Genomic DNA, 8,832 nt, shown 5'->3' with positions numbered 1-8,832 from the left:
ATCATCCAGCGGTAGCTACGGATTTTGAAATAAAGACCGCACTGCTAAATTTGATGCCCAAGTTTCATGGCCTACCTGCTCAAGTGCCTATCAAGCACTTGAGAGATTTCCAGGCAGCCTGTTCTACTGTCAGGCGTGATGGCACTGATGAAACTTCAATTCTGCTGAAAGCTTTTCCGTTCTCTCTTGAGGGAAAAGCAAGAGAGTGGTACTACACTCAACCTCTAGCAAATGTATCCAACTGGGATACACTCAGAAAGGAGTTTCTGGAGAAATTCTTTCCATCTGAAGTTACTGATAAACTGAGAAAGGATATCTCTACAATTGTTCAGGATGACAATGAGACTCTCTTTGAATACTGGGAGCGCTTCAATAATCTTCTGGAAGCATGCCCCCACCACATGATTGACAAGATCGTGCTACTCAGCTATATCACACAAGGTATGAGGCCCCAAGATAAGACCACAATTAAAAGTGCCAGCAATGGGTCTATGAAGAAGTACAAGACCACTGATGAAGCTTGGCAATTGATCAGTGATTTAGCTGAATCTACTCGGAACCACAGACAGAAGCAAGGCCGTTCAAGGGCCGTTGCAGAAGTATCTTCTGGCATAGAGAATGCTGCTCTAAATCGAAGCATCTGTGAAATGACCAACCTGCTGAAGCAAATGCAGTTAAATCAACAAGCTCAGCAAACTCAACCGCAGCAAAACCAACAACTAGTTCCACAAAGAATTTGCGGAATTTGTGCTGATTACAGTCATTACACTAATGAATGCCCGCAGCTCCAACAAGAAGACAACATGGTGGCATCCACTCACAACTTCTATGACCGCCCCAACCAAGGGTACAATCAAAGTGGAAATAATAACCATGGATGGCAGGACAATTCAAACCAGAATTGGAGGGACAACAATAATAGGGGAGGCAGAGATAATCAGGGAAATCAGAGGTGGAATAATTACAACAACAGGCAGCAAAATCAACCGTACCGAACACCTCACCTGAGGCAAAACGAAGGACCACCGAACAATCAGCAGCAAACCTCTCAATTTACTCATTCTTCTGTATCTTCTAATGAAGATTTATTACAAGCTTTTGAGAAAAGACAACTGGCCATGGAAAATACCATCGTGAACAGTATTAACGCCAGTCTGAATGGTTTCACCTCTACTCTGCAAGCTTTTATGACACAACTTGGTTTAGCACAAAATTCCAGTAATCAACCTTCAAGTACCACTGGAATCCCCTCTCAACCATTACCCAATCCAAAGGGAGGCATTAATGCCATCACCCTGAGATCCGGAACCACACTGCAGGAGAGGAATCAGGAGGAACCAAGCTCACCAGAATATGCCTCAGCTGAAGAGGTGGTAGAAATCGAAGATGTTGAAGAGGAAGAGGATATACAGGACATAGCTGAAGAAGAGATAGCTCAACCACAGGAAGAAGCACAAAAAGGTGCAGGCACCACAGAAAACACTACTCCCATTCCATTTCCACAACTTACAAGGAAGCCTAGGAAGCAGCTGGAACCTGATCCTAAAATGGTAGAAATATTCAAAAAGGTTGAGGTAACTGTTCCCCTTTTTGATGTTATTCAGCAGGTACCTAAATATGCAAAGTTTCTAAAAGACTTATGTATCCATAAAGACAAAATTAATGAATTAGAAACTATTCCTTTAGGTAGTTCTATATCTGCTTTAATGGGAGGATTACCTGAAAAATGTAGTGATCCAGGTCCTTGCATAGTTAGTTGTACTATTGGTGGTGTAGTAATTTATGATTGCATGTGTGATTTAGGAGCATGTGTCAGTATAATGCCTTTGTCTATATATGATGTTTTAAGGCTCCCTCCCTTAAAAGGGTCGGCAGCTCGTTTTGTGTTAGCAGATAAAAGTATTATTACAGTGGCTGGAGTTGCTGAAGATGTTTTGGTGAACATTAAAGGGCTCACATTTCTCACTGATTTTTATATCTTGGAGATGCCCCATAATGATTCAGATAAGCCATAATCAATCCTACTTGGAAGACCATTCCTGAAGACATCAAAATTCAAATTGGATGCTTTTTCAGGGACATACTCCTTTGAAATAGATGGCCGCATAGTAATCTTCAATCTGAATGGAGTCATTGACAACCCCCCAGAAGATCGTTCTATCTTCCAGTGTGATGTCATAGACGAAAGTGTGGCTGAAGTTCAAAAAGAAGAGTTTGAAGAGAGGCACACTGGACAAGGTCCAAGTGTAGGGACCCTCTTAACTGACAATGAGAACACTTCGCCATTTTCACAAGCCCCAGATAACCCAAAGCCTGCCCATGATCAAAAGTTAGAATTGAAACCTCTCCCTCCACATCTCAAATATGCTTACCTTGAGGATGAGCAGAAGCTTTCGGTTATTATTGCAAGAGAACTGACTTCTCAACAAGAAGAGCAGTTACTTGATGTACTGAGGAAGCATAAGAAGGCAATTGGGTGGAGTTTGGCAGACATAGTGGGAATCAACCCTCAAGTATGCGAGCACAGAATATTTTTAGAAGAAGGAGCAAGACCTGTCCGTCAACCGCAAAGAAGATTGAATCCCACCATCTTGGAAGTTGTCAAAAAGGAAGTGACCAGACTATTGGAGGCAGGTATCATATATCCCATTTCAGACAGTGAATGGGTAAGCCCAGTACAAGTGGTGCCCAAGAAATCTGGAGTCACTACAGTGAAAAATGAACATGGAGAGCTCATAGCAACTAGAGTTCAGAATGCTTGGAGAGTCTGTATTGATTACAGGCGTCTCAACTGATGAGCGGATAATTTATACGCTTTTTGGCATTGTTTTTAGTATGTTTCTAGTAGGATTTAGTTAGTTTTTAGTATATTTTTATTAGTTTTTAGTTAAAATTCACTTTTCTAGACTTTACTATGAGTTTGTGTGTTTTTCTGTGATTTCAGGTATTTTCTGGCTGAAATTGAGGGACCTGAGCAAAAATCTGATTCAGAGACTGAAAAGGACTGCGGATGCTGTTGGATTCTGACCTCCCTACACTCGAAGCGGATTTTCTGGAGCTACAGAAGCCCAATTGGCGCGCTCTCAACGGCGTTGGAAAGTAGACATCCTGGGCTTTCCAGAAATATATGATAGTCCATAGTTTGCCCAAGATTTGATGGCCTAAACCGGCGTTCAAAGTCACCCTCAGAATTCCCAGCGTTAAACGCCGGAACTGGCACCAAAATGGGAGTTAAACGCCCAAACTGGCATAAAAGCTGGCGTTTAACTCCAAGAAGAGTCTCTGCACGAAAATGCTTCATTGCTCAGCCCAAGCACACACCAAGTGGGCCCGGAAGTGGATTTTTATGTCATTTACTCATCTTTGTACACCTTAGGCTACTAGTTTTCTATAAGTAGGACCTTTTACTATTGTATTGACATCTTCGGATCTTTGGAACCTTTTTCTTTAGATCTTTTGATCACTTTGGGAGGCTGGCCATTTGGCCATGCCTAGACCTTGTTCTTATGTATTTTCAACGGTGGAGTTTCTACACACCATAGATTAAGGTGTGGAGCTCTGCTGTACCTCGAGTATTAATGCAATTACTATTGTTCTTCTATTCAATTCCGCTTGTTCTTTGTCCAAGATATCACTTGTTCTTCAACTTGATGAATGTGATGATCCGTGACACTCATCATCATTCTCACCTATGAACAAAGTGACTGACAACCACTTTTGTTCTACAAGCAAACAAGGCTCTAGTGTTTATCTCTTAGATTCCTGATACACGATGCATGGTTGATCGCCTGACAACCGAGTGCTCGCCTGACAAACGAGCTAGCCATTCCGTGAGATCTGAGTCTTCGTGGTATAGGCAAGAACTGATGGCGGCATTCAAGAGAATCCGGAAGGTCTAACCTTGTCTGTGGTATTCTGAGTAGGATTCAATGATTGAATGACTGTGACGTGCTTCAAACTCCTAGCAGGCGGGGTGTTAGTGACAGACGCAAAAGAATCAATGGATTCTATTCCGGCCTGACCGAGAACCGACAGATGGATAGCCGTGCCGTGACAGGGTGCGTTGAACATTTCCACTGAGAGGATGGGAGGTAGCCACTGACAACGGTGAAACCCTTGCATAAGCTTGCCATGGAAAGGAGTAAGAAGGATTGGATGAAGACAGTAGGAAAGCAGAGAGACGGAAGGAAAAGCATCTTCATACGCTTATCTGAAGCTCTCACCAATGATATACATAAGTATCTCTATCTTTATCTTTATGTTCCATTCATCACCTATACCCATTTGAGTCTGCCTGACTAAGATTTACAAGGTGACCATAGCTTGCTTCATACCAACAATCTCCGTGGGATCGACCCTTACTCGCGTAAGGTTTATTACTTGGCGCCGTTGCCGGGGATTGTTCGAGTATGGACAACTGACGGTTCATCTTGTTGCTTAGATTAGGTTTTTTTTTTCAGAGTTCTTAAGAATGAATTCTAGTGTTTCAAGGTGATGTTCTTATCATCACCAAAGCTGATTGATCCTCATCAATTTAGCTCTTGAATGCAATGTCCTGCTGAAGCTTGGCTAGCTATGTCTAATTCCTTTAGACTAAAGCTTTAGACTAACATTGCATGATTCCTGGAATTCTCATTAAGAATTTTGATACCTTTATTTTCCTTTTCACTTAATTTTCGAAAAATAAAAAAAATTTACAAAATCATAAAAACCAAAAATATTTCTTGTTTAAGTCTAGTGTCTTATTTTAAGTTTGGTGTCAATTGCATGTTTCTGTTCTTCTTGCATTTTTCGAATTTATGCATGTGTCCTCATTAATCTTCAAGTTGTTCTTGATGATTTCCTTGCTCTGATCTTTAAATTCTCTTGACTTGAGTGTTTTGTTGTTTCTCATATGCATTCTCATGTTGTTAGTGTCAGTAGTATACAAACTGCTAAGTTTGGTGTCTTGCATGCATTGTTATTTGATTTTAGTTGCATTTTGATTATTCCTCATTATTAAAAATCCAAAAATATTTTTAATTTGTGTCTTTTCAAGTCAATAATACAGAGAATTGAAGATTCAGAACATACAGCAGAGGAATTATACAGAAAAAGCTGGGCGTTCAAAACGCCCAGTGAAGAAGGACAGACTGGCGTTTAAATGCCAGCCAGGGTGCCTGGTTGGGCGTTTAACGCCCAAAAGGGTAGATTTTTGGGCGTTAAACGCCAGAATGTGCACCATTCTGGGCGTTTAACGCCAGGATGGCACAAGAAGGGAGATTTTGTTTTCAAATCAATTTTTTTTCAAGTTTTCAAAGTTTTTCAAAATCAAATCTTTTTCAAATCAAATCTTTTCAATCAAATGTTTTCAAAATCAATTTCTTTCCTTTTTCAAAGATACTTGCTAACAATTAATGATTTGATTCAACATTTCAATTATGTTACCTTTTCTGTTGAGAAAGGTTTTATGTTTGAATCATATCTTTTCTTGTTAGCCAAGTCATTAATTTTCAAAATCAAATCTTTTTAAAATGTTTTTCAAATCATATCTTCTCAATCACATCTTTTAAAAAAAAAAAACCAATCATATCTTCTTAACCACATCTTTTTCAAAACAGTTTTCAATCATATCTTTTTAATTTCTAATTTCAAAATCTTTTTCAAAAATTACTTGATTTCTGTCCCACTCTTGGTTTTCGAAAATTAATTAGTATTTTTCAAAATGTTTTTAAAATCTTTTACTTAATTTTCGAAAATTACTTCCCTTCTTCTCACATCCTTCTATTTATGGACTAACACTATTCCTTAATGCAAAATTCGAACTCCATCTTCTTTGATAAGTTCGAATTTTCTACCTCTGTCTTCCATTTTTCTTTTCCTCTGACACCTCAAGGAATCTCTATACTGTGACATAGAGGATTCCATATTTTCTTGTTCTCTTCTCTTTTATATGAGCAGGAACAAAGACAAAGGCATTCTTGTTGAAGCTGACCCTGAACCTGAAAGGACCTTGAAGCGAAAGCTAAGAGAAGCTAAGGCACAACTCTCTATAGAGGACCTAACAGAAATCTTCAAAGAAGAAGAACCCATGGCAGCCGAAAACAACAACAATGCAAACAATGCAAGGAAGGTGCTGGGTGACTTTACTGCACCTACTCCCGACTTCTATGGGAGAAGCATCTCTATCCCTGCCATTGGAGCAAACAACTTTGAGCTTAAGCCTCAATTAGTTTCTCTAATGCAACAGAATTGCAAGTTCCATGGACTTCCATTGGAAGATCCTCATCAGTTCTTAGCTGAATTCTTGCAAATCTGTGACACTGTCAAGACTAATGGGATTGACCCTGAGGTCTACAGATTTATGCTATTCCCTTTTGCTGTAAGAGACAGGGCTAGGATATGGTTGGACTCACAACCTAAAGAAAGCCTGGACTCATGGGAAAAGCTAGTCAATGCCTTCTTGGCAAAGTTCTTTCCACCTCAAAAATTGAGTAAGCTTAGAGTGGAAGTCCAAACCTTCAGACAGAAGGATGGAGAATCCCTCTATGAATCTTGGGAAAGATACAAACAATTGATCAGAAAGTGTCCATCTGATATGCTTTCTGAATGGAGCATCATAGGTATTTTCTATGATGGTCTCTCTGAACTATCCAAGATGTCTTTGGATAGCTCTGCTGGAGGATCTCTTCATCTGAAGAAGACGCCTACAGAGGCTCAAGAGCTAATTGAAATGGTTGCAAATAACCAATTCATGTACACTTCTGAAAGGAATCCTGTGAACAATGGGACTAATCAGAAGAAAGGAGTTCTTGAGATTGATACTCTGAATGTCATTCTGGCTCAGAACAAAATATTGACTCAACAAGTCAATTTGATTTCTCAAAGTCTGTCTGGAATGCAAAATGCACCAAGCAGTACTAAGGATGCTTCATCTGAAGAAGAAGCCTATGATCCTGAGAACCCTTCAATGGAAGAGGTGAATTACCTAGGAGAACCCTATGGAAACACCTATAATTCTTCATGGAGAAATCACCCAAATTTCTCATGGAAGAATCAAGAGAGACCTCAACAAGGTTTCAACAACAATAATGGTGGAAGAAACAGGTTTAGCAATGGCAAGCTTTTTCCATCATCTTCTCAGCAACAGACAGAGAACTCTAAGCAGAATACCTCTGACTTAGCAACCATGGTCTCTGATCTAATCAAAACCACTCAAAGTTTCATGACTGAAACAAGGTCCTCTATTAGGAATTTGGAGGCACAAGTGGGACAGCTGAGCAAAAAAGTTACTGAACTCCCTCCAAGTACTCTTCCAAGTAATACAAAAGAAAATCCAAAAGGAGAGTGCAAAGCCATCAACATGGCCGAATTTGGAGAGGAGGAAGAGGCAGTGAACGCCACTGAGAAAGACCTCAATGGGCGTGCACTGGCCTCCAATGAGTTCCCAAATGAGGAACCATGGGAATCTGAGGCTCAAAATGAGACCATAGAGATTCCATTGGACTTACTTCTGCCTTTCATGAGCTCTGATGAGTATTCTTCCTCTGAAGAGGATGAGTATGTCATTGAAGAGCAAGTTGCTAAATACCTTGGAGCAATCATGAAGCTAAATGACAAGTTATTTGGAAATGAGACTTGGGAGGATGAACCTCCTTTGCTCACCAAAGAACTGGATGACTTGTCTAGGCAGAAATTACCTCAAAATAGACAAGATCCTGGGAAGTTTTCAATACCTTGTACCATAGGCACCATGACCTTCAAGAAGGCTCTGTGTGACTTAGGGTCAAGTGTAAACCTCATGCCTCTCTCTGTAATGGAGAAGCTAGGGATCTTTGAGGTACAAGCTGCAAGAATCTCATTAGAGATGGCAGACAACTCAAGAAAACAAGCTTATGGACTTGTAGAGGATGTTTTGGTGAAGATTGAAGACCACTACATCCCTGCTGATTTCATAGTCCTAGAGACTGGGAAGTGCATGGATGAAACCATCATCCTTGGCAGACCCTTCCTAGCCACAGCAAAGGCTGTGATTGATGTTAATGGAGGTGAACTGATCATTCAAGTGAATGAAGAATCCTTTGTGTTTAAGACTCAATGATATCCCTCTGTCACCATAGAGAAGAAGCATGAAGAGCTTCTCTCAAATCAGAGTCAAGCAGAGCCTCCACAGTCAAACTCTAAGTTTGGTGTTGGGAGGCCACAACCAAACTCTAAGTTTGGTGTTGAACCCCCACATTCAAACTCTAAGTTTGGTGTTGGGAGGTTTCAACATTGCTCTGAGCATCTGTGAGGCTCCATGAGAGCCCTCTGTCAAGCTACTGACATTAAAGAAGCGCTTGTTGGGAGGCAACCCAATGATTATATTTTATCTATTTTCCTTTGTTATTTTATGTTTTTTGTAGGTTGATGATCATAAGAAGTCACAAAATCAATTGAAAAAGCAAAAACAGAATGAAAAACAGGAAGAAAAATAGCACACCCTGGAGGAGAAGTTGCTGGCGTTTAAACGCCAGTAAGGCTAGCAGTTGGGCGTTTAACGCCCAGTCTGGCACCATTCTGGGCGTTTAACGCCAGAAAGGGGCACCAGACTGGCGTTAAACGCCAGGAAAGGGCAAGAACCTGGCGTTAAACGCCAGAAATGGGCACCAGCCCGGCGTTTAACGCCAGAATGGGCTCAAAACGTGATTTTGCATGCCGTTTGGTGCAGGGATGACTTTTCCTTGACACCACAGGATCTGTGGACCCCACAGGATCCCCACCAACCCCACCACTCTCTCTCTTCTTCACCCATTCACCAATCACCTCAACACCTCTTCCCCAAAAACCCTTCAAATTCAAACCACTTTCCCT

At 40.8% G+C, this 8,832-nt stretch overlaps 1 non-coding gene across 1 annotated transcript; it reads right to left on the bottom strand.

The window, feature by feature from the left end:
• Window positions 1-299: 299 nt before the first annotated feature.
• Window positions 300-407, bottom strand: LOC130942944 (small nucleolar RNA R71). Its single transcript, XR_009071488.1, has one exon. It is a non-coding gene; the product is annotated as a small nucleolar RNA R71 (small nucleolar RNA).
• Window positions 408-8,832: the final 8,425 nt, after the last annotated feature.

Source organism: Arachis stenosperma, chromosome 7, assembly GCF_014773155.1.
Source record: "Arachis stenosperma cultivar V10309 chromosome 7, arast.V10309.gnm1.PFL2, whole genome shotgun sequence".
Classification (NCBI taxonomy): Eukaryota; Viridiplantae; Streptophyta; class Magnoliopsida; order Fabales; family Fabaceae; genus Arachis; species Arachis stenosperma.
This window is presented reverse-complemented; position numbering and strand designations above follow the sequence as displayed.